The 21,813-nt window shown below is 42.2% G+C and overlaps 1 protein-coding gene across 6 annotated transcripts in view; it reads left to right on the top strand.

Moving 5' to 3' along the window:
- Nucleotides 1–21,813, top strand: part of ANKRD44 (ankyrin repeat domain 44) — a 131,703-nt gene that overhangs the window by 35,875 nt on the left and 74,015 nt on the right. The window contains exon 1 of one of the 6 annotated variants that reach the window (XM_030952760.1): nucleotides 16,927–17,236. The exons of the other annotated variants lie outside the window; for them this stretch is intronic. The gene's annotated coding sequence lies outside the window, so the exon portion shown is untranslated. Of the gene's footprint in view, nucleotides 1–16,926; nucleotides 17,237–21,813 lie in introns of those variants that run through there. 6 annotated transcript variants of the gene reach the window in all.

The raw sequence follows: 21,813 nt of genomic DNA, 5'->3' as shown, positions 1-21,813 counted from the left end.
ACTACTTTCTTTTTTGATATGGTTTATGTTAGTTTACTGTGTGTTTGGCTGCTTTCTTTGATACTTGTTTCATCAAAACCTTCTGAGATGTCACCTTTTGCAGTTCATCCTGCCACTCTAAAGGAAGCATTAAACTGAGTAGTGGATGCATTTTCGTTACCTTGCCAACAACATGCTGGGGAGAAACCTTGGGCTGGAGCAGCACAAACTGTCTGTTACAGCAAGTGTAATTTATAGCAGGAATTTTCTACTGCCAAACTGTTAAAATCAAGGGATTTAACCCTACTGCCTTCTGAAAGGGGCACTTGTAGGAGTAGAGAATCCTGACAGTGTTGCAGAAAAGATTAAATTACTGATGATATTGAGACATGGTTTAAGGTTCAGAATATCTTTTCCTATAACGTATTAATGAAATTTAGGATGTGGGCCGAACTTGCAAGTTGAGGTTTACCTTGCTATTTCCTCAGATGTTGCATTTTCATAATTTCTTGCTAGCTATTTGGAAGAGACTGCCTCTTATTCTCTAAAGACTATGTGACAATTAGGTGTCCCGATACACTTTTCTCTTCTGGTTACATTTATTAATTTTTTTTCTGTCTGAGAGTCTTTGTGAGTGTTTTGCAATGCCAAAATAGCAAGGCTCCAAGCAAGCAAAAGCAGTAGAAATTGTTCATCATCCATGCAACTGGGAAATATGTTTATCCTTCTGATTTGTACAGTTGAGGCCCTTTGTGTCTCTGGGTGCTCTCGGCAGCACTCTAACAGAGGGGTGATGTTTTCCAAACTCTTTGTGTTTCTGGTTGTATCCTGACCCTATAAACACGCTTGCCCTGGTGATGCTGTTTATCTTCACTGAAAGGTTATCTGGTGCAAAGGATACTCACTGGCTGGGCTGTAACAGACACCTGCCTTCAGTAATACACCTACCCCTATTTTCGTTTTGTTCTGGTGTCATCTGACACATTGTGATCCTGTGTTTGGAACAGGGGAGGGAAAAACACCTCCTCCTCAGACTGCTTAGACATAAGGAAAAGCTGTGGGAAACCTCATGGCTTCAAGGTCTGAGTGCTGTTGTCCAGAAGCTAACTGTATCTTTAAGAAAAAAATGGGTATTTATATTTGGTGTCTATCTGAAATCATGTTTATCCTACAGTGTTTATTAAACCTGAGTTAATTTTCCTCCTGTCTTTCCGTGGCTGCAGGAGCCTTGCCAGTGATGCATTATAATGGCTGTAGTGGAAGGAGGTGCAGGCCACGTGCCAGGTTCCTGTTCCTGCTCCGTGGGCTGCCCTGGAGACTCACTGCCCAGCAGGGCCATGCTACCCCTGCCCATGCTGCTCTGGAGCTGTGGCTGGCTGAGCCCAGCCTGGCAATCCCTGCTCAGGAGCCCCAGATGCCCTGGAGAGGCTCAGACCTGCAACTGAGTGCTCTTTTGGTTATAAATAATAATTATGAATCTTTAATTACTCTCTGTCTCTCTCCTGTCTCCCTTCTGTCCATTACTCAGAAGGGTTCTTGAAATAGAGTAATTAGCATCATGCTTTCACATGGCAGTCTTGTGCTCTTTTTAAAAATATAAGATCTCTGTGTCTGTTATCTTTTATTTTGTGTGATGAGCAAGGATTACTTGCTCTTTCTGGTCCTGTGGTGTTTTTGTCCGGACTGCCTTGGCTGAGGTGAGTGCTGTGAGTCACAGCTCTGTTGGCGTTGGCTTTTCATCTGATCTTCCTCACTCAACCAGCACATGCAGCCTGAGGCCCAGGAGCTGATGGCTTTAGTGTCACATTGCTTCCATGGGCAGAATTTGCTGTTGGTTCAGGTCTGCAATCTTGTTCAGCTTGGATGCTCATATGGGGAATTTGCAGAGAACTTCGGTATCTGACACACACGTCCTTGGCAAGGGTGGAAGAAGTTGTTGCAGTCTGAGCTGCCTGCAGAGCTGGATTACCTGGGGGGACTCCAGGGGATGGGTGCCTGACATACCCAGCACATGCATGTAGTACAAAGGTGCTGGGTAAGTGTGTGAGACACAGCAGAGATCTCTGTATTGATGTGTCTGGCTTCTGTTGCACATCTTCTGGCACCCTTGCCGCTTGCTGGCATTCCTGGGCACAGTTCCTTTGTCCCAGTTGTTTTTTTCTACCAGTTATCCCAGGGGTTTTCCTCCAGCTCTGAAAAGCATCCAAATAAAACATTAAAGACCTGAGGGGCTGGTGAGTACAAGAGTTGTTCTTGGCCCAGCAGTAAATCACACTTCTGGGCTATGAAGTGTAAGTTTTTAAGGAGGAGTAACATGTTTCTGTAAAAGTGAAGATTCTTCCTGTATTTTAATCCTACTCCATTACTGTCTTTAGCTCAGCTGTCTGGGCTAGCATGTTTCTATGGAATGGGGTGAACATACACATTGCATATGCACATATGCATATGTCAACATCTGAATGATAATATTTTCGTGATATTCTGCTTCCATGAGAAATTTCTGTTAACATGTCAGCCCAAGGCATTGTAGAGGTTTTCTGATTTCAAACATTCTTTTTTGGCCTCCCACATTTAGTGCTGCTGTGTTGTAGAGTGAACTCCACAGACTAAAATCAAAAGTAAACCCCAACAAAACTATACAAAATTCTTCAATTCCCCCCAGCCTTTACTAGGATGTTTTAGTTTATGCAGTAACATCGGCAAAACTAATTTTCTTTTTCCCTCAGCTGAATGGTTCATACATAAGAGATTATTGTCTTCAATGCCTTGCAGCATTTTAATGCTCAGCAGAGCATATTCTTGGAGTGTCTGTAAGAGATGAGTAAATAGGAACCATCTTTTCTGTAGATAAAAACTTACTTTTTCCTCATTCTACTGCTCTCTTCTCTACTGATTTATTTATTTAGCCATTTCATATTGGGGAAATCTGGTTAAATTTAGCTACCACTTAAGAGAATTGCACTAGTGTGTAGCAGTAATTGTCATTTCTTGAAAATGAGATTAGTGCTTGCGACCAATGCCAGCTGTGGGGTCTTGGGCTGTAAAGTCACCTAAACATGAGATGCTTGCATCTAGACATGGTTTATATTGGTCACAAGCATGCAGAGACAGCACCACAGTTGTTTTTCATTTTCCATGTTTTGCTTTTCTAATAAATTAAACTTTGTTTTGGTTTGAATTATCTGTGAAGAGGTGTTCTTTTTAAGAATATGGATGCTGATCCATATCACCCTCATGTGATAGATTTATCTGTCATTTATATGGGCTGGATGCAAGCTGGATGTTCTGACAGGGAAGACTCAGTGTGCTATAACATCTGGCTTGTGCCTTCCTGGTTACTTTATGAAAATTAATTTTCACTACTTACGGAAATGCACTTCATGTGTTTTATTTATCCAGACTTTATGCCTGTATGGAGAAGAGAATGCAAACTGCCAGTCAGGGTTTTTTGTTGCCTTTCATGCCATGTATGCTGGATATTTTCTCTTTGGGGTTAAACTGTGAAGCCTGTTGAAGCTAAAGTTTAGTGGGCCGGGGCTTTTACTTTCATGAGATGTGCGTCATTTGCAGGTACTACTACTGCGTGGGGTTTTTTTAAGGTTGCTTTCTTTTTTTTCCTGTTTGCATATCTTTCTCCTGACCTCTTTCCCTTGAACCTTTTTGGAGATCTCAAGAGAAGTTGAGGGAGTTGCTGACATGGAAGAAAATTAGATCATCACAGAAAACAAAAGTCCCGAAGTTGTCCCAGACAGCTCTGAATTATGTCAGCAGTCATCCTTAGGACTTTAATTCCTCCAGGTACTTGAGGTTATCTTTACAAGAAATCTGTATATAATTTGTGTCCATATATGGCAGGTTTTTTTAAAGCAATCAGAGTAACAAAATGCTGTTGTTTAAGTGTTTTTAAGAAAGCAGAGTTCTTATACCTACTTTCTGTTGGATCTTACTCCTTGAAAATATTTTAGGTTCCTGGCTGAAATGTTTCCCCTTTTTCAAAGCTACACTCTGAATGCAAAGTTGTCAGTGAACCTCAGTGTTGATTTTGAAAGCATTAACAGCAATCCAGCACAGGGCATTTGAGGCACTCTATGTTCTTCAGTTTTTCTCAGCACTCATTTTAACTGGGTTGAACTCTTGCAAGAGAGGAAATTTTTTTGCCCGCGTAAGGGCTCTGATGGGCAAGTTCTGGCAGATTGGATTGTAGTGTAAGGAATTCTTCCTTTTCAGCTACAGGTTCATGGTTTGCCTTAAACATTTTTCTGGTGGATTTTGCCCCAAGACCAGTGAGAACAGAAGGGATGGGTTGCCAGTGCTGTTGTCACTGTAGCAAAAGCGTGTCCCTGCTGGCAGAGCCTGACTGAGGTGCCAGGAAGGGTTCACATGAGCAGTGCACTGAGGTGCTGGCAGCCTGGAAGGGATGGGCCTGGGTGCCAGGAAGGGTTCACATGAGCAGTGCACCGAGGTGCTGGCAGCCTGGAAGGGATGGGCTTGGGCCCGTGCTTGCTCCTTGCCCTGCATTCCTACCTCATCCTGCATCCCACTGTGCTGGGCTGCTCATTGAGCTGCTGAGACTCAAACCAGCAGAACAGTACTCACTGCTTCCTGGAGAGTAACATTCAGCTCCCCAGAACTGCTTTCTGTAACCCTCCTGAGTGTCAGAGGAGTCTGTAGGGGAGCAGATTTGGGGGAAGTGGGACTGTCCCTTCTCCCAGCACAGCTTTGCTGTGCTGCAGGTGTGGCACGTGCCTTGTTCTGGTGGCTCTGCTGCTGGAGAGGTGCAGAATGGGTGCTTGGGGACATCAGCCCCTCAGGCTGGCACATCCCTTGCCAGAGCCCTAAGAGACAGAGTGAGTTTTTGCCCTGGGGAAAAAAAAGCCGAAACACTCTGGCAGTTCAAATCTCCAGAAGAGAGGCAGTTCCTAAATTGGAGGTTTCAGTCTTTCTTTTCAAGCCCATGAAAGCTAATGTGACTGAACTTTCACAGCAGCCTCAGTCTGTGTGACTGTGACCTGATAGCTCCCAATTTAGGGCAGTAAGGCTCTCTGCTTTAATTTCTGGAAAGCACAGAAGACAAGGTAGAAGGAATTGAAGCTTTGCATTCTTTAGGCTTCTAAATGGAGGATGCTGATGTAAAACAAAAACTTGCAGTGTTTCCTAGAGAAGCCTTGTCTAAAAATGCAGTTAATATTATATATTTTCAGTGGATTTATATGCTGCATCAGGTTTAAATGTCCAAAAACTATTTGACAGTACATGGAAAAAAAAAAGTGAAAAATCTGAGCAATAACTCATGCTTTATGGAGCAAAGCATCTACCTCCTGCCTAGTTTAAAAAGAAACTTCCTCTGTAGATAGGGTTTGATGAACAACATGTCTCTGCAAGACCTAGAAAAAAAGAAGCGTTCGAAGTTTGGTCTGCTCACAATAAGCAAAGGCAGTTACAGAAAACTGATGGTGCCCATTAAAAATGAGTAATTTCTGCTTTCTGCAGGAAGAAATGCCCTCACCAGTAACTACAGCAAAGAAAAAAATGTGCAAAAAGCAGAACCAAACCAGACAAAACTAGGGAGAAATATATATGTTACACAGCCATAGCCAGGAATTACTACCTGGAAATACATAGAAAGACATAATTTTTATGCAGCAGGTTTTGCAGTAAAATTGCCTCTTTTATAGTAACCAAGATGTTTGGTCCATAGCAAGTTATTCACTGCGGGGAAAGGCAAAGTGAAGGAAGGGCAACAGTGACGACAGCAGAAGCAATGGTTGTTATCACTCAGCTTGCACACAGGCATTGTCAAAAACAAGTTTTAGTCCTTCCTTGCACTCTTATGGAACAGAAGAGTTTGGGGTGATGAAGAATTGTAGTTTTTGTACTGGAATAACAAAGACTAGACTTCTAGTCTCTGACCTAGTGCAAAAGTGATGGGGCCAGGTAATGTTTCTGGTACTGCTGTTATGGGGACTGGTGATTCCACCTCCAAACCCGGCACAGTTAGATAGACACTGGAATCATGGGTGAAGTTGGCATGCATTGAACTTGAGTTTATTATTTTGATTTTTTAAAATTATTTTTATTATTTTGATTATTTTTTATTTTTTCTTATTAAAGCATGAATGGCTCCCTGATACTCTTTAAAAGGTATGATGGTTTAATCTTCTGGTTGTTCATTTTTACCACTATTTAGCTCATTTTCTCTTTGAGGGCTTATTATTGAGTTCTTCATTCAGTGACATTGTTGCCCTTTTTAAATCAACCTTCTAGAATTTAACATATTATGTTTTGTATAAGGATGAGACCATTACTACTTCATTATTTTCACTCCAGTAATTTTTATATTACAGTGAACACCCTGATTAAACATTTATCTGGAAAAGGCTATAATGAAAAGGAAGCATAATTAAATATAGGAACTAAATATTGAACTCCTGACTTGAGGCTGAACTGATAAATGAAATTAAATTTACATGGGAGGGAAAAAAAGCATTGTAAAACTCATCCAGTATTGCATTTTAATGTTTTAGTCAACCACATCTACAAAGCAAGCTGTATATATCAACTACAGTAACTGCTAATTTTTGAAGGTCTTATTTGGAATGCACTTATTGTAATTGTGTAATACTAGAGTTCCTTGGCCTTTGAAAAAGGAAAAGAATGAATCATCTGCATTTAAATTTCAGGCAGCACTGATGCAGAAGAGTCGGGTATGGCATAGTTTGGTTTTCCTAGACAGATTTAAAAAAACAAAGCAAACAAAAACCAGTAAAGCATTATACTTTATAAACAAGATTACTAAAGACAAGTCAGTCTGTGTCCCTCATATAAATTCAGGTGTCAGAGCAGAACTTGCTTTTGGAAGCTGTGCATATCTGCCCTCCTCTGCATGTGTGCTCAGACTTCTTGGCAGTCACTGTCCCTGAATCAGGAAGACAGAATTTACTTTCCTGTTGGACTAATTATAGTTCTTTAAAGAGATTAGTTAACCCTTCTGCTACAGAGGGACTTTAGCAGTGAATCCCATGTCAGAGGGAGGCTGCTGCTTGGGATGGCTTTCAGGGATCAGCAGTGGCAGTGATGCTTACAGCCAGTCTTACGTTGGACGTGTGCTGGTTACCAAACTGTGTGTGTACAATGTACTGCTTCCAGAACTACATTCTGAGCCTGGAAATACTGCTGAAGCCGTGGCTCTGTGAGATACAGTTGCAAAAAACTACTTATGGTTAAAAGGTTTTGGGTATTAAAGTCAGAATGCATTTCTTCTGCTTTGTACTTTGCATAAAGTGCTTTCCATCTTCTGTATCTATAGCATGGTAAAATTACCTATTCCTTTCCTTCCATCCTTCCTTCCATCCTTCCTGTGTTCTGTGGGTCTGAAAAATGGTTGGTAATGTCTCTGATGTGGTGCTGTCTGGTTAGATACGAGGTGTGTGTTGTCCTCTGGGGATATTGGGCAGCTGACAGATGTGGTGTTGGGTACCTGAGTGATGGACCCCATAAAGTGTGGGTTCTAGGGCTGCAGACCACCTTGCTACTCTGCTGGCATTTCTGGACCAGTCCCATGGGGAGAAGGGGCAGGGAGGAGAATTTTCCCCCATCACTACATTAATTATTGTGCCATCTGTGTGATTGAGGGCATTGGTGGGGTTTTTGGTGTGATATGAGAGAGCATCACTAGAAAGGGAACAATCATGGATCCAGGGCTTTTACTGGAGCTATTTCATGAGTAATGCCAGCTGCTTAGGAAGGAAGGGCAGGCAAATGCCTGGGCTACTTAGCTCTCCCTCAGGCTGGGTTTTCAAAGCACAGCCCAGTGTGGGAACCAGCAGTGTTGCCCAAGGAGTCCAGATGGGGGTAACAGAAATAAAGTGTTACCTTGGCAGTAGAAACTATGTGTGCATGAAGATTCTCTGAGCAATTAATCTTTGTTTCCTCACTGCCTGCGTCTTCTCTCCTGGCTGTGATTAAGCCAGCTGGGCTCTTGACTCCCATAGGTTCCTCTGATGTAACCAGGATGCTCTGTCTGTGTAGGGTGAGCTGCCTGAACAGCTTAGAGTTCTCTGTCCCTCATCCTCCTTTTCTACGCTGTCCACAGTGCCTGGGCTGTGAAACTCCCCTATAGCGGATTCTGCTTCATTGATATGGATGCGATTTTCAGTCACTGATGTGTTTTCCCTTTGGAAATCTCTGTGTCCAGTTGGTGCCCTGCTGGGGACACCCTCTGAGGTGAAGTGTTTTAAGTATGTACATTTGCATTTTGTTTTTGCAACCAGATTCAGAACTAGGTAGCATTTTTCATACAGCCTTGACTTGACTTTATGGCACCTACCTTGGAAAGGGACTGGGACTGATGTTCACAGACTCAATCCTTGCTTCCATAGGAGAAAGAAGACAACTGGGAGTGAGAATGAAGAAGTCATCCCAGAGACCAAGTGCAAGCAAGGATTTTGAAATTCTTGCTCTTTTGAATGAATAGTGGGAATGCAGCTGTGACCCCAGTGCTGTGATGCCATACAGGTTTATGAATGCTAGGTTCTCTATTAATGTAAATGCCTTTTGTGGGTGGAACAGGATGATGAGGAAAGCACAAACAATTTTTCATAACTTCTTATAATTCCATTTGCTAAGGTGCTGGGAGTTCATTTACAGATCTTATCACTATTTCTTCTATAAATGCCAATTAACTTAGGAAATTTAATAATGCTGTCACTCAACAAAAAATATTGGAGAAATATCTTAGTGCTTTGCAAAAGTTGAAAGCATAAAACCTGAAAATACCTGAAAGGAGAATGAGTCCTATAGCAATTTTATACATGCAGCTCTGTGCTTGTTTCTTGGTCTGTGAAGTTGGGATCTGCCCTTATGAGGGATGAAAAAATGTTTTTATCTCCAGCTACAAAGTGTGGTGGCTCTGAGCCCCAGTTTGGAAAAGGAAGACGTGGCAGTTCAGGTGAGTTCAGGCCTCTGCTGAGATGCTGAGCTATTACAAGGGAGATCTTTAGTATGCAGTGAGTATTCAAACCTACTCAGTAGCTCAGGCTGGAAGGTTTGTGTCTTTAAGAAACAAGTCACGGGTCATTTTTGATGTTAGATGTGTTAAAGCACCTGCAAATTTGCCATTCTTTGTAGATGTATTTTTTTGCCATGTGCAGTCTGACAGTGTTCTGCTGCCTGTCTAGCTTGCCCACAAAGGGCAGTGAGTGCTTTATTTAGTTTGAAGGCAGCAGCATACGTATTTACCAGCACCAATGTGACTTTTGTCACTTTTCAAAATGAGCAGTGGAGATAAGTAAGAGCAGGATGTGTCTGTGCCTCGATGAGCCAAGTCCTGTGGATGGACAGCTTGGGGGGGAATGCTTCCCAACTCCTCTGCTCAGCTGCTGCAGCACATATTGCATATAAAATATGGTCTGAGACACCTGCAATGGCTTTGGCAGAACAAAATAGAGAAGCTGTTTGTTTCTTCTGATTTATGGGTTTCATTTTAGTTGTCAGTGTCACCTTAGTGGAAGTGTGTAAATGCAGCATTTCACTTGCCTGTCAGCTTTAATCAGCTTTAGGTAATACAATTCCAATCTGCTGTAAACCAGCACGATTACCCCTTGTAGGCTTCAGGAACCTCCAGCTTGTTCACTGGAGGTTTTTCCCCTCGTCATGCAAACAGACTTGGCATTTGTTCATGTCTCCAGAACATGTTAATTACATTTTAAATATGTTCGGGTGTTTGAGCAGCAGTATTTGTGAGAAATGATTAGGAGAAATGAATGTGAGAACTGGCTTTCTGACAATGAGAATAAAATTTCTTCCCAAATTTTCTTAAACTTCTTTAGAAATTAGCACAAATTAGAGACTCTAAAATAACCTCCAAGCAGAGGTGTGTAGAGATATCACTATCACAGGGCAAGCTACAGGCATTACTTGAATTCACCCCAGATAATTCAGGGTGTAATTCTTGACTTTCTAGAAGCACAGTTTTAAAATCACTGTGGAGTAGTTTGAAGTGAAGTGATCATTCTGGGTGCTGGATACCATTGTTTTTGTAAATCCATCCTTGACAGCTCTAAGAGTTTGCTTACATTTTAAAGCTGTGTCATCTTTAATATATAAATTTCTTAATCTCCTTTTCATTATATTGTTCCTGAATTTCCAGTTGAGGCCTGTGGGCACAGCATTAGGAATTGTTTTTATTCTAGGAAAACTGCTTCACCTTCACGACAGGCCATGAATTATTTCTTTTTAAGCTGAGGTGTGTGACAGCTCTTCACAAAGACTTTCAAACTGAGTCATGTTTCATGATAACAGCAAAAGAGCTGCTCATTGTCAGTCCTGAGCCACAGTGTATTGATGCTGCTGGCACAAATAATAATTAATGGGTACATGTCCACTAGGCAGGACAAGTCTGAGTTCAGTCTGTGCACACGGTGACATTTCCTTACACTCTGCACTTCAGGACTTGGTTTTCAGTAGTCCTAAACCTGCCTGTTTTACTTTTGTCCAAATATAATTCTTCATAACTAAAAAACCCTAACTTCTTGCAGTGAGCCAGTAGTCTGTCCTTCATTTTTCTAGTTAAATCATATACAAAGGATGAATCTTTTTCAAGTGACATTGCTCTGGAAAGGTGGAGCCTGTGTCTCTGAGATTGTAGCCAGGAGGGAAGCTGCAGAGGACACAGCTCAGAGAGTTTGTGTGTTTGGATAGCTACAAACACACAAGGATAGCCCCATCCCCTGTTCAGGGCCAGGTCAAATGTTCTTTTGAGCAATCTGGTCTAGTGAAAGGTGTCCCTGTCCATGGCAGGGGTATTGGAACAGGATGATCTTTCATGTCCCTTCCAATCCAAACCATTCTATTATTCTATGATTCTGTATTAATTGCTGGGAGAGGAAGAGAAACTTGGTCAATAAGAAAGGCATAGCAATTTGTGGAGGTGGAAAAACATAGGATTTGCACAGCAAAGGATGTTTTGGCTTGGGATTGAAGGTAAGTGCACATATCCAGCCTGAGTGGAGTGTGGCTGGAGGCTGGTGAGTGGTGTCCCCCCGTGATTTACCTCCCCCCTTATCTCTGTTAAACACTGCTTAGCAAACTCTGTGGCCAGCTCAGGCTCTCTTCATACAGAAAGCTGAATGAAAACTGGAGTCAGAGAGCACTCCAGCGAAAAACTGCAAAAAGGCTGGCACGTTATCAGTTGTTACTTCCTGCAAGAGCAAGCAGTGTTGTGCGGTTCCATTATCTGAAACTGAGCGGGCTGGTGGGGCTGGGTGCAGCCATTTAAAAATGTGATTTGTGTTTTTCTTTCTTCGCAGAAATCAGCCTAAAATATTTCCTGGGGCTTTTCTCAGAATCTGTGTCAGTGCAGTGAGTTAACCAGTGACAGCTCTGTCTCAGGAGAGTAGAAATTTAGCATGGTGACACTAATGTCTTTATAAGATGACCTAGATTAGAAATGTCTTGTTCTTGGTTTGCAGAATTCTCTTCAAATATTTAATATAACTTGGAGATGTTTTGAGGGTTTTTTTTTTCTTCCTGTAGAGACAGAAATAAAATTAGTTAAAATGCTTTTAGGATCCAAGCAGTTTCAAGGGTGGGAATTCTAGTTCAGGAACTAGAATTAGAATACATCAGACACATGGAGTCTGCCCCCCTGGTCTACATATTGCTATGGCATGAATAGAGATGAGAAATTTCCTGTGTTTTGTCTGCTGCTTATGCCTGTATGGATTTCACCTTCTGAATTTCACAAGATATCTGGCTTACAAGTTAGAAGTTGGAATTAGATTATAAATGAGACTGCTGAAAATGCAGGTTGCCTTACTCAAAGCATGTAGGTAACTTCTTGTTGGAGTCTGGAGGAGCAGATCCAGTGTAGTCTCAGTTTGGTGCAGTTAGATCTGAAGTCCAGACCACAGAGCTGGCTAATCCGAAGCAGGAGTGCCAGGGATGGCTTGTCCTCACCAGGAAGAATTTGCTGCTTTTCCCTCCCCTCTCTCTGGTTATTTCCTCAAGATTCTGCCTGTGTTTAAAGAATCTGAAATAATCTGTATAGGTATATGACTAGGATGGAGAAAGGTATATCCACCTTTTTTGTTAACATCACCATTTCCCCCGTGGCTTAAAGCTCTCTGCCAACCATCATTTTAGCTCAGTGCACTGAATTCCCTTTGGGCATGCCCCATTTACGGTGTAGTTTCAGCTGGTCTGTGAGAGGCAGCAGATAACCCAGAGAAACTGTCATCTACTGCTCTTACCCCAGAGGGGAACGCATTCTGGACCCTACATAAAGTGGCCGTAAGCAGAAGGGTCCTGGACTTCCCCTTGCACAACTCCCAGTGAGAGCAGTATGGCACGCTGTTGGGAACAGCCTGCTTCCTTTTTTTAGCTTCCTTCTTTAGGTTGTTTTTTAACTCCTTGCAATCATGGTGACTTAAGATGCTGAGATGGCACAACCTTTCCCACCCCTCTGAAAGCTTATCCATCCCTCAGAAAGATCATGCAGCTTCATGTGTTTGGGATTTTTGAAAGCACCAAGCATTGCTATCAGTCTCTTAGCTTCGTTTGAAAGTTTCTGCCCTCAACTTAGATGTGAACAGTATTAGGTGGCCCTTAAATTTTGTATAGCTTGTTCTGTAAAATCCAAGGTCTGTGACACAGCAAGGCTGTGCTTTTCTGTATTTTTTCTGAAGTGTTGGAGTGAGCTGCACCCACCAGTGAAACAAGACATCAAAGAAGGAGACCTACAGGATCCTCACCATGAAAAACGGGCGAGACCTTCTGAAGGACAGAGAGGAGGAGGCTGTGAGAAACAGAGAGATTCGCTTGTTTAGCAGATCAGAGGGGCAGGGTAGCCTGAGTGTGATTAAATCATGCAGCAAAATAGGACAGTGGTTTACCAAACCAGTTCCTTGCAAAGGGGTTGAGGGTAAGTTCCAGTTCCTTGCAAAAGGGTAAGTGAAGGGCTAAGCCTGGGCTTAGCTTAGATGTTCTCAGCTTCTCATGCATTACTTGAGTCACTTATAAAAATCTATGAAAATTAGTGGAGATGATTACTAATTTAGTTCTGCAGGCTCTGTTTTGTAATGTACATTCAGAATGAAAACTGTAAGGTCTACACCTGCTTATTCTTGAGTTCATGTATGGGGTTCATATCCAGTACACAATTCCAGAAAGAAATCCCTTTTCCAAGAGGCCATCTGGGATATCTAGTGGCAGTATAGACATGTTCCCTGAGCGTGTCCTCAAACATCCTCCTCTCTGATGGGCAGCACGACTCAAAGAGCTCCCTGTCAGAAGGAAGTGTTCAAATACCACAGGCATCCACAGTGGTGTGGCCAAGGAATCAATCACAAAAGAATGGTGAAGTCAAACTGCCTTGGGAAATCCTCTGGTTTGTTTTGGCTCTACCATTTAGCTAGGTTACTGTAATTCAGATTTCCGGATCTCATTAGGCAGTTGATCAAGCTGCCACCAGCTCTTTCTGCTGTTGTCATTAGAGAGGTAGAGAATAATGCCCTGCTTAACAGCACAGACAAAAATGAGTGTTAAGCACATTGCCACTGCCCTGACAAGCAGCAGTTACATGTATTAGCTGATTAAGGGGTGTTTTGTATTAAGTTGCATATTTACTGGGCTAAATTTAACAAGACTAATACATGAATATTCATGAAATAACTGAGTGGCTGTGTTTAGGGACTCAAAATAGATATTTGTTGCTTTTTAATATAAAAACTGTTAAAAAAAAAGCCCCAACTAATTATTTTTTAGCAAGCTTAGGTGCTCCTTTTTGCAAGCATTTCTTTTGGTATCAGACTCATGGCGCACGATAACAACACAGAATAGTAAGCTTTTCACTACTGAAGTAGAATAATTCACAGAAAATAAATGAGAGGCTGAAGTGTTAATCTATGCAAGTCTAATTAACTTTCAGCCTTAATAAGCTATGGCTTCTCTAGCAAAATTAAAAATGGGGTTTGAATTACAGATGGCAGCTACAGTTTGGGCTTAAAAAGGCATTTTTAAAAACAGGTTTTTTTTTCTCTGCCTCTCTTGTATTTCTGAGCACTTTGTTTTGCAGAGGGCCATCTGAAGTGGACTGCCCTCTGTCCCTCTCTTGTCCTCCCTTTTGTTCACTGGATGATTCTTTGCCCTCCCCTGCTGCAGAGAGGTTCTAATGAGATTGCTCAGGAGTAAGAGGGGCTTGCCTTGGCTTTGCCCCTCACTCTGTGGCCAAGCCTTTTTCTCTGGAAAAGCAAGCCCCATTTGGGCAATGGTTATCCCAGACCAGAGGGATCAATGTGTCTAGATGTGACATGGACAGAGAGAGGGTCTCTAACACAGCTGGGCTGTGTCTGGCTGCCAACCTCACTGCTTGGTTTGTAGGACAGGAACTGGAAGGAAGCATGCAGTGTGTACAAAATCAGCTAGTGCTGGGAGCTGGGGTGCTGAGCCCTTGTCTTGCCTTTCTTCTCATCGCTGAAGGGTTTCAGCAAGAGAGTGTGACCATGACTGGAAGCTGTTTGAGGGGAAATGGAGGGAGGGAGATTTGCATGCCACTTCCTTGACCGATGAGAATGCACACACACACTCTTCTGGCTGGTGCTGCCTGTGCAAGGTCAGCTGCTCTCACACACAGAGATGTACCTGACTCATGGCATCGAGTGTGATGAGGGGAACGCTCACTCTGAGTCTCAAAACTGCGGCAGTGCTCTCAGAGACATCTTGCAATGGTAACTTGTTGGAAGAAAGAGTGTAATAGCTCATTACAGCTCTCCAGCTCATCTTTCTGTTTAATTTGTGTCTGTACAAAGTAATTTTGACACTGCTGGATTTGTCACAGTCAGATGCATCATACTCTGAAGATACTGAATTGTTTTCTGAAGTGAAGACAATTTTGAAACATTTTTAAATTTCCATTTAATTTCTTAGGCCCGGCTGTCTGACATTGCACTCATCAGCAAAGCTTGATGTTTTTTTTCCTTTTTTTCCCCTGTCAGCTTCAATAATCTGATTGAGGTTGAGAACGAGGATATTATCAGGACATGTTGAATCAAACTAACTTTGCTAATCTGTTCCAGATTCAAAACAGAGGTAAAACATCTGCTTAGGTTGTTGAGGAGACCTCCATGCCAACTGTAGCATGCCTAATGTAAAGAAAGAGATGAAGTGGTGTTATGAACTGATCTTCATGTTCACACATAGTTACTCTGCTAGTAATGGAAATAACCGTGTCATCAGCTGCAGTAGTTAAATATTTTTAATCTGCATTTTATATCAGCTATGCAGAAAACAACTATTAGTCACTAAAATCTGCAAAGGATTTTAGTATTTTATGAAATCAGTAATAACCGACTATGGTGCTCTTCAAGAGCCCTGTGAGCACCATGACCTCTAAGGGAAATCAGGAAACATCAGTGTTAGTCTTTAATGTCTTTTAAAGTAAATTTGTCCCTGGCTGTGTAGGAGAAGGTAAGTTGGGATATTTTCTGAGTTTTTCTGGAGCTGGCAGGAGGGTGGCTGTGGGGGTGGCAGCTGCTGACCAGAGGAATGAGCTGCACTGTAGTGTGTAGGAGACAGGCAGTGCTGAGGCTGTGCGTATGGCATGCAACACAAGGGGAACCTGAGCAAGATCCACTAGAAATATAGTGGTAAGACCAAACAAAACAGATTGTTCAGGTTTTGCTCAAGTCCCTAAAATGTGTTCTCCCTGTCTAATGTTGTTTTCATGATCCTGGAGGTTTGCTATTGTCTGAGACTTGGTTTAGATACCCATGGTATCAGGAACTTGGAAGTGTTGCAGGTCACTGTTAAGAGGAAGATGAGGTTCAAGAACACATGAGGCTGTGATTGCAAAATGTATCTGTCCTTAACAGAAACTCTGTGCATGAGCTCATTGAAATAAACCCCATAGCTGAAATTACCTTCTGATGAGTGAATAAGATGGGATCTGAAATTCTGCTGGAGTCCTGCCATGTATTAGTGTGTATATAACCAAAGGCACTAGACTCCCCTTGAACTTTTGGAAATCTATATTTTTACTGATTTCTGCTGTAGCTTACCCTTTTTGCATTAACCTTTATCTTCGCGTAAGTGTGCTGTGAATTTTGTTTGGCCTCCTTTTCTTTCATATGTTCAATTCTTTGCTTACTGAAGCCTGCAGAAAAGAATACCTTTGACTTTCAGTGATTGTTGGACTAGATCTATTTTTGAAACAGATCAGTTCTTCTGCAGTTCACAGTTTGTAACTCAGCTAAATTGGTAACCCATGTCCTCATTTGTGTTGCCCTTAATGGAGCAGAGATGCATCCTCCTTGTGTGCAGCCATTTAAGCTCTGTATATCTTGGATGTGGAAAACAGATTATTTCTTTTAATAACAACCTTTTATGTATTGCAAATAGTTCTCATGTTTCCTTTAAATTGTGTCCTGTGTATTGTGGCCAGCTCTGATCTGTTTAGGTTTTCCCTGTAAATCATGTTTTAGAGCTCTGTTTTGGTCTTCAAGTCAAGTGGTGCCCTAAACTGAATGTCTCACTCCAGCCAGCCTAAGCAGTACTGAGCAGTGTAGAAGGACCTCTGTGTGCTTTGCAAGTCATAATCATATTTTAAGTCTCTTCCTCTTTCAGAATGTTCAGTTACTTTCAGTTAGTAAAATGCAGTCCCAAATTCTTTCTTACACAGAACTGCTGCATAGCCACCCTGGATTTCTCACTAATAGGCAGGCTATGTTCTCCTCCATACTGAACAGTGTCCTAATCTTCCTCCAGCCTGGCTGTTTGTATAATTTGTCAAGGTGGTTGTAAATTCTGATCTTCCCCTCCAACGTCCTTGTGTAGTCTCTTGTAGTTCCGAAGTATCTGCAGATTTATTGTGGCACTCTCTGTTTCATAGCTGCCTTCTTTGTGTGTACAGTAATATAAAACAGACCCCCTTAGCCAGTGGAAGTCCTGATCTTACCAAGTAAGATCTTACAGGATCGGCTGTGTCTTTTATAGTTCTCTAAATCAGGACTAATTTTCTAAAAATGAAAGGGTTTTTATTAGTGTGTGTGATGAGTATCAATGCGGGCTGCATATATCAGATAGAGAGCACTTAATTACAAATGGACTGGACTATTACTTTGTCCTGCTGAGTGTCCAGGCTGCCAGATGAAAGGCAGGTCTTGCTGTGCTGCTGCACTGAAAGAGGACTATGGAAAGGATTTTTTGAGCCAGCTGCAGTGTGTGTAGCAGCCCTTGCACACGCTTGCCTTGGCAAGGAAGAGGGGTAAGTCACGGTTTCATAAGTTATTAACTGAAGGGAGATAAACTTGCAGCATTTCCGTTTCTTTTTTCCTTTTTCTGCTTGGCAGCCATTGCTGCTGGTGGAGTTGGGTGCAGGCAGGATATCAGTGGTCTCCAGAGGATGTGGGGCCACTGAATGGAGGCGATGTCCCAGGTTAAGTTGACCAGCTGCATGAACCCCTTCAGCTCTCAGAGCATTCCTCCCTCCCCACAGATTTGGTTTTAATTGTCTTTTATTTTTTCTCTCTTGTGGAATTTAGCACCTAAACAATTGGTTAAAAAAAAATTGCTTGAAATGTGTTTGAAGACAAGTGAGCAGGAAATGAAGCTTTTGGCAGAGTTGGTGTTTTCAAGCGAGTTTCTCCCCTAACTGCTTTATTCTGAAATCTCTAGCGAGGAGCAGACGTGTCACTGGGCTGCTGTTGCTCCGTTCTGCTGCTGGTGGTTTCATTTCTCTTGGGGTTCATAACCTCACACTGCCTTGGCCCCCTCTCACTGTGCCTCTGGGGACAGTGTGCAGGGCCCTTTGGAAAGCAGGTGGTGTAACATGGCACAGGGCCTCTCGCTTGGAAGTTGGCTTCAGCTGATTTCCACCAGGTGGAATTTGTGCCCCCAGAGATTTTACTGTCTGCTGTGCTCTTGTTCAGAAACACTGCCTTGGTGCCAGGACTTCTTCCCTGCTTCTGACTAAATGATTGATGGATTATGGGGGAGGGGGAAAAAGAAAAGACAAAAGCTCTGGGAAACACAATATAGATATGACAAGAAGTGCTCAAATGGATAAGTAGTGCAGCACGTGCTGCTGAGAACATATAAAAGGAATTGGATCCTTTTTTTGGTACTGCCATTACAATCCCAGGACTGTTATTTAATGGTGCCGGTGATATGTCTGTTGTGAGATATTACACAACATACAGTTTGTATCGAGACAAAATCCCAAGAAACTTTGAACAAACAAGTTCAGGAGGACAAGAAAAAAGTCAGGGTACTATTAGATTGATTTTCCTCAATCTTTGTAGGTATTCCAACAACTTTTATTATGCTATCTGTGACAGACTTTTTTCTACTAAAATGGGTAACAAATGCTGGTGAATATAACAAATGTTATGCTACTATGTTTATTTTTATCTCCTTTAAAAAAGCTTTCTTATTTTAACTAGTCTGCATCGTGCTGACTCTTTGTCTCCACTTGATTAATGTAACTTCAGGACTGTATTTATTAACTGATTTTCTGATCTGATCTGATCTGGAGGTGCTTTAAAAAACCCCATCCACCCCCAATCCTAGATGCCAAAACTAAAACCAAACCTAGCATTTAAATCAAGACTGGTGGACAGCCTCCAGTAATGAGAATGAAGGAAAGGACACTGGGCAAGCTGAATTAAACAGTCTGAGCTCTTTTCCTTTTTAGAAGTGATCTAAATTTAACAGGCCAAGAGTTATTTTGGTGCCCTTTACTGATAAGTTCAGTGAAACCTAGGCAACTTGCGGCACTTTTCAGTATGTAGAGGAATTTCAGGATTCCAGGAACAGCAGGATGTAACCTTCACTTCACCTGGAAATATAAGCAATTCTTGGGGCAGTTGATAGGCTTCCTAATGAAAAATGGGAGGCAGCCAAAATCCGGAGCCAAGCTAGCACCAGAAATAGATCTGCCCGAGGCTTGTTTTGCACTGACTAGAATGGCATATCACAAATTGTGCGAACAGAAATACCGGGCTGGGTCCAGCATTGCACAAGCAGGATCAATCCTGACTGTTTTCCTTTTTAAGTATCATGAAAGGTTGACTAAGTAATGTCCTGTTAAAGTTTCAGCTGTCTCAATATGTTGTTTTCAAGTAGGAGAGGGGAAGGGGTTGAGCACAGAGAGGACCAGGCTGCAGGTGGTGGTGGGGAGGCAGGAGTTTAGCTGGTTTATTCTTGTCACTTCACAAGATGTGTGCTTTTGGGGAAGTGTAGTGAAGTATAGTCTGGTTTGCATATCACTTACTAAATGATTATTTGTGATTATGTTTAATTATAGAATCAGATCTATTGTCTTCTCTGTCTCGCCGGAGATGGGGAGTTTGGTGGGTGGGGTGTAAGCAAAAGCCATCAGGGCCTTGCTGAGTGGGAGCAAAGAGCCAGAAGCCTGTGGGAGCACAGCCTGGATTTCCAATCCCAAGCCCAGCTTGTTTTTGCAAAGGCTTAGCTGTATTGGAGGGGAAATAATTTAAAAGCAGGTGATGCAGGATGTGTTGTGACAGCCCTGCTCTCTTTTCAGGGTTAAGCCATGCTCTAAGCAGTTCAGATTGTTCTTTTCCAAACCTAGTGTAAGCAATGTTCAAAATAAGATCCTTAATGGAAGGTTATCATCAGACAATCTTGTTTCAGACAGCCCTACTGCTACTACTTTAACCCTTTTCCAGTGATCATGCTTTTCCCTTCCTCCTTCATTACAGCTATTGTACATCAACAAAATCTACTTGTTCACCTAAAGCTGAGGATAGGATTTTTCCTCTCCAGAGGATGCAGAAGGGTGTTTTGGTAGGCTGTAATTCCAGCCTCTGAACCTGGTCAGTACTGGATACCAGGCACCCGGCTGAATTCAGCTGGAGGGGTGGGATGCAGTCCTCCCCTGCAGGGCCTGCTTCCTGAGGCTTTGCAGCCTGCCCCAGCTGCCTGGCTGTCCAGCAGGAAGGCTGGAGCTGCTCTGTTTCTGTAGCTGTTTATGATTGCCATGCAGTCAGCAATGCACACCAGTGATAAATCTTAAGTTTTTGTAATGTTACCAGCAATGGCAATATCTGCTGATCATGTTAGAATCACTGTATTCCAATTAATTCTGCACCAAATATTTCCATAAATGTTCAGGTCTTTGTTTGGGAAGCCACTGTGGGAAAGGCTGAGTACGTGCCCACGTGGAACTACCTATGGGCTGTGTTAGCATTGCATGAATTATTCAGACATTTGGGAACAATTGCTTAGGAACCACGTCTGCCTTCCTGAGAGGGGAGAGAGCATCAAGCACACTGAGCATTGTTTGTACCACACTGAGGGTCCTTGCAGTGCCTGATGCCCTGGGTGCTACTGAGTACGTGTCCCTTAGGGTTAGGCCATACTGGGAGCCACAGGTGTGCACTGGAGAATTTGCCATTTGGTCACTGAGCGGTTTTTGTGTTTTGATGTAGCTGTCATTCATCATTAGATGAAAGCATTGGAGGGAGAGGCTTTCAGCTGTGGGCTTGTGTTGTGCAGGCAAGTGCAGACACCCCCCTCCAGCTCTTCTTTCTTTAAAAAGTTAGGTAAAAGTTGCTTTTGAAGCTAAACTTATGTTCTGTTTGGAGTTTATATATAATTTTTTACCTATTCTCAGGAGTGCATAATGGCAAATGAAGCAGTGATCAATTCTCCGCTGCTCTTGTGTGCCCTGTGCCACTACTGTGAATTCCTTTTTATGCTCTGAAGGACAAGCACAGCCTGAGGCTTTGGAGAAGCTGTTATAAATGACATAGATAGAAATGGGGGCCATTACAGGAAAACCCAACACTTCTTGCAATAAAACTTAAATGCCCATTACATCCCTCTAAGCAACTTGGAGCACAGCATGGCAGCAAGTTAGAAAGCCATTGGTGCAGGCAAAGTGTCAGGGCACAGTGCCATCCTTTAAATGCTGGCCTAAAAACAACATGAAGATCTCTCAGCTTGGAAGTGCCTCTGCCACACAGAGGTTCTTTTTTAGTTTTGGGAGTGTTGGCTCATGTTTTTTTGAATACCTCTGAGTGTCATATAATTTTGTTGGTCCTTAAGCATTCAAATGCAGTGGAACAAATTGAAATAAATAGCCATGTGTAGGCATGCATGCTGTCCTTGCTGCAGAGGATTGATGTGCAATCCTTAGATCACTGGGCTAGTCTGCAATAAATGGAAGGACATAATAAGATAAGATTAAATTAATTGAAATTTTTTTTCTGCTGTGTTTGAAATGTTGCAGCATACAGGGTATTTATTGATCTGCTCAGTATAAATGTCCCAAGTGCATTTGCTCACTTAACAGTGCTGTTAGTTTGTCACAGTGCTTCCAGGGAACCAGTACACCCAATCTACAGATTTGATTCTCTCCACTGGCTTTTCAGTTGCTTGGACAAGTATTCCTTAAGTCTCTTAGTAAAGATCTGTAATTGCTATGTAACACCTCTTAGCAGCCATCCAAGGGCATTCTTCTCCAAATGCCAGCTCTGTGAAAGTACTTTGTTGGCAGAAGTGTATATAGAAATTCCTACAACAGGATTGCATCCTTTGAATTAACAAATTAAGAGCAAACTTTTTTGGTGTTTACCCAGCAATTCATTCCTAAAATACAGTAAAAGGCTAATCCCTGGTGCAAAGGAACTAGACTACAAAGCCTATTGAAAATTATCAGTATTGAATAATTTCTGTACATGGAACTGTATAAATACTAGGCATCAGGGAAATGCACTCTAAGAATTAAAAGAAATCCAGTTAATGGCTGTTCACTAATACAGACTTGTAAGTTAAAACTGCATTTCAGGTATTCATGTGCTGTATGTGCAGAGAGAA

The sequence above is a fragment of the Camarhynchus parvulus genome, chromosome 7 (assembly GCF_901933205.1).
Source record: "Camarhynchus parvulus chromosome 7, STF_HiC, whole genome shotgun sequence".
NCBI lineage: Eukaryota > Metazoa > Chordata > Aves > Passeriformes > Thraupidae > Camarhynchus > Camarhynchus parvulus.
This window is presented reverse-complemented; position numbering and strand designations above follow the sequence as displayed.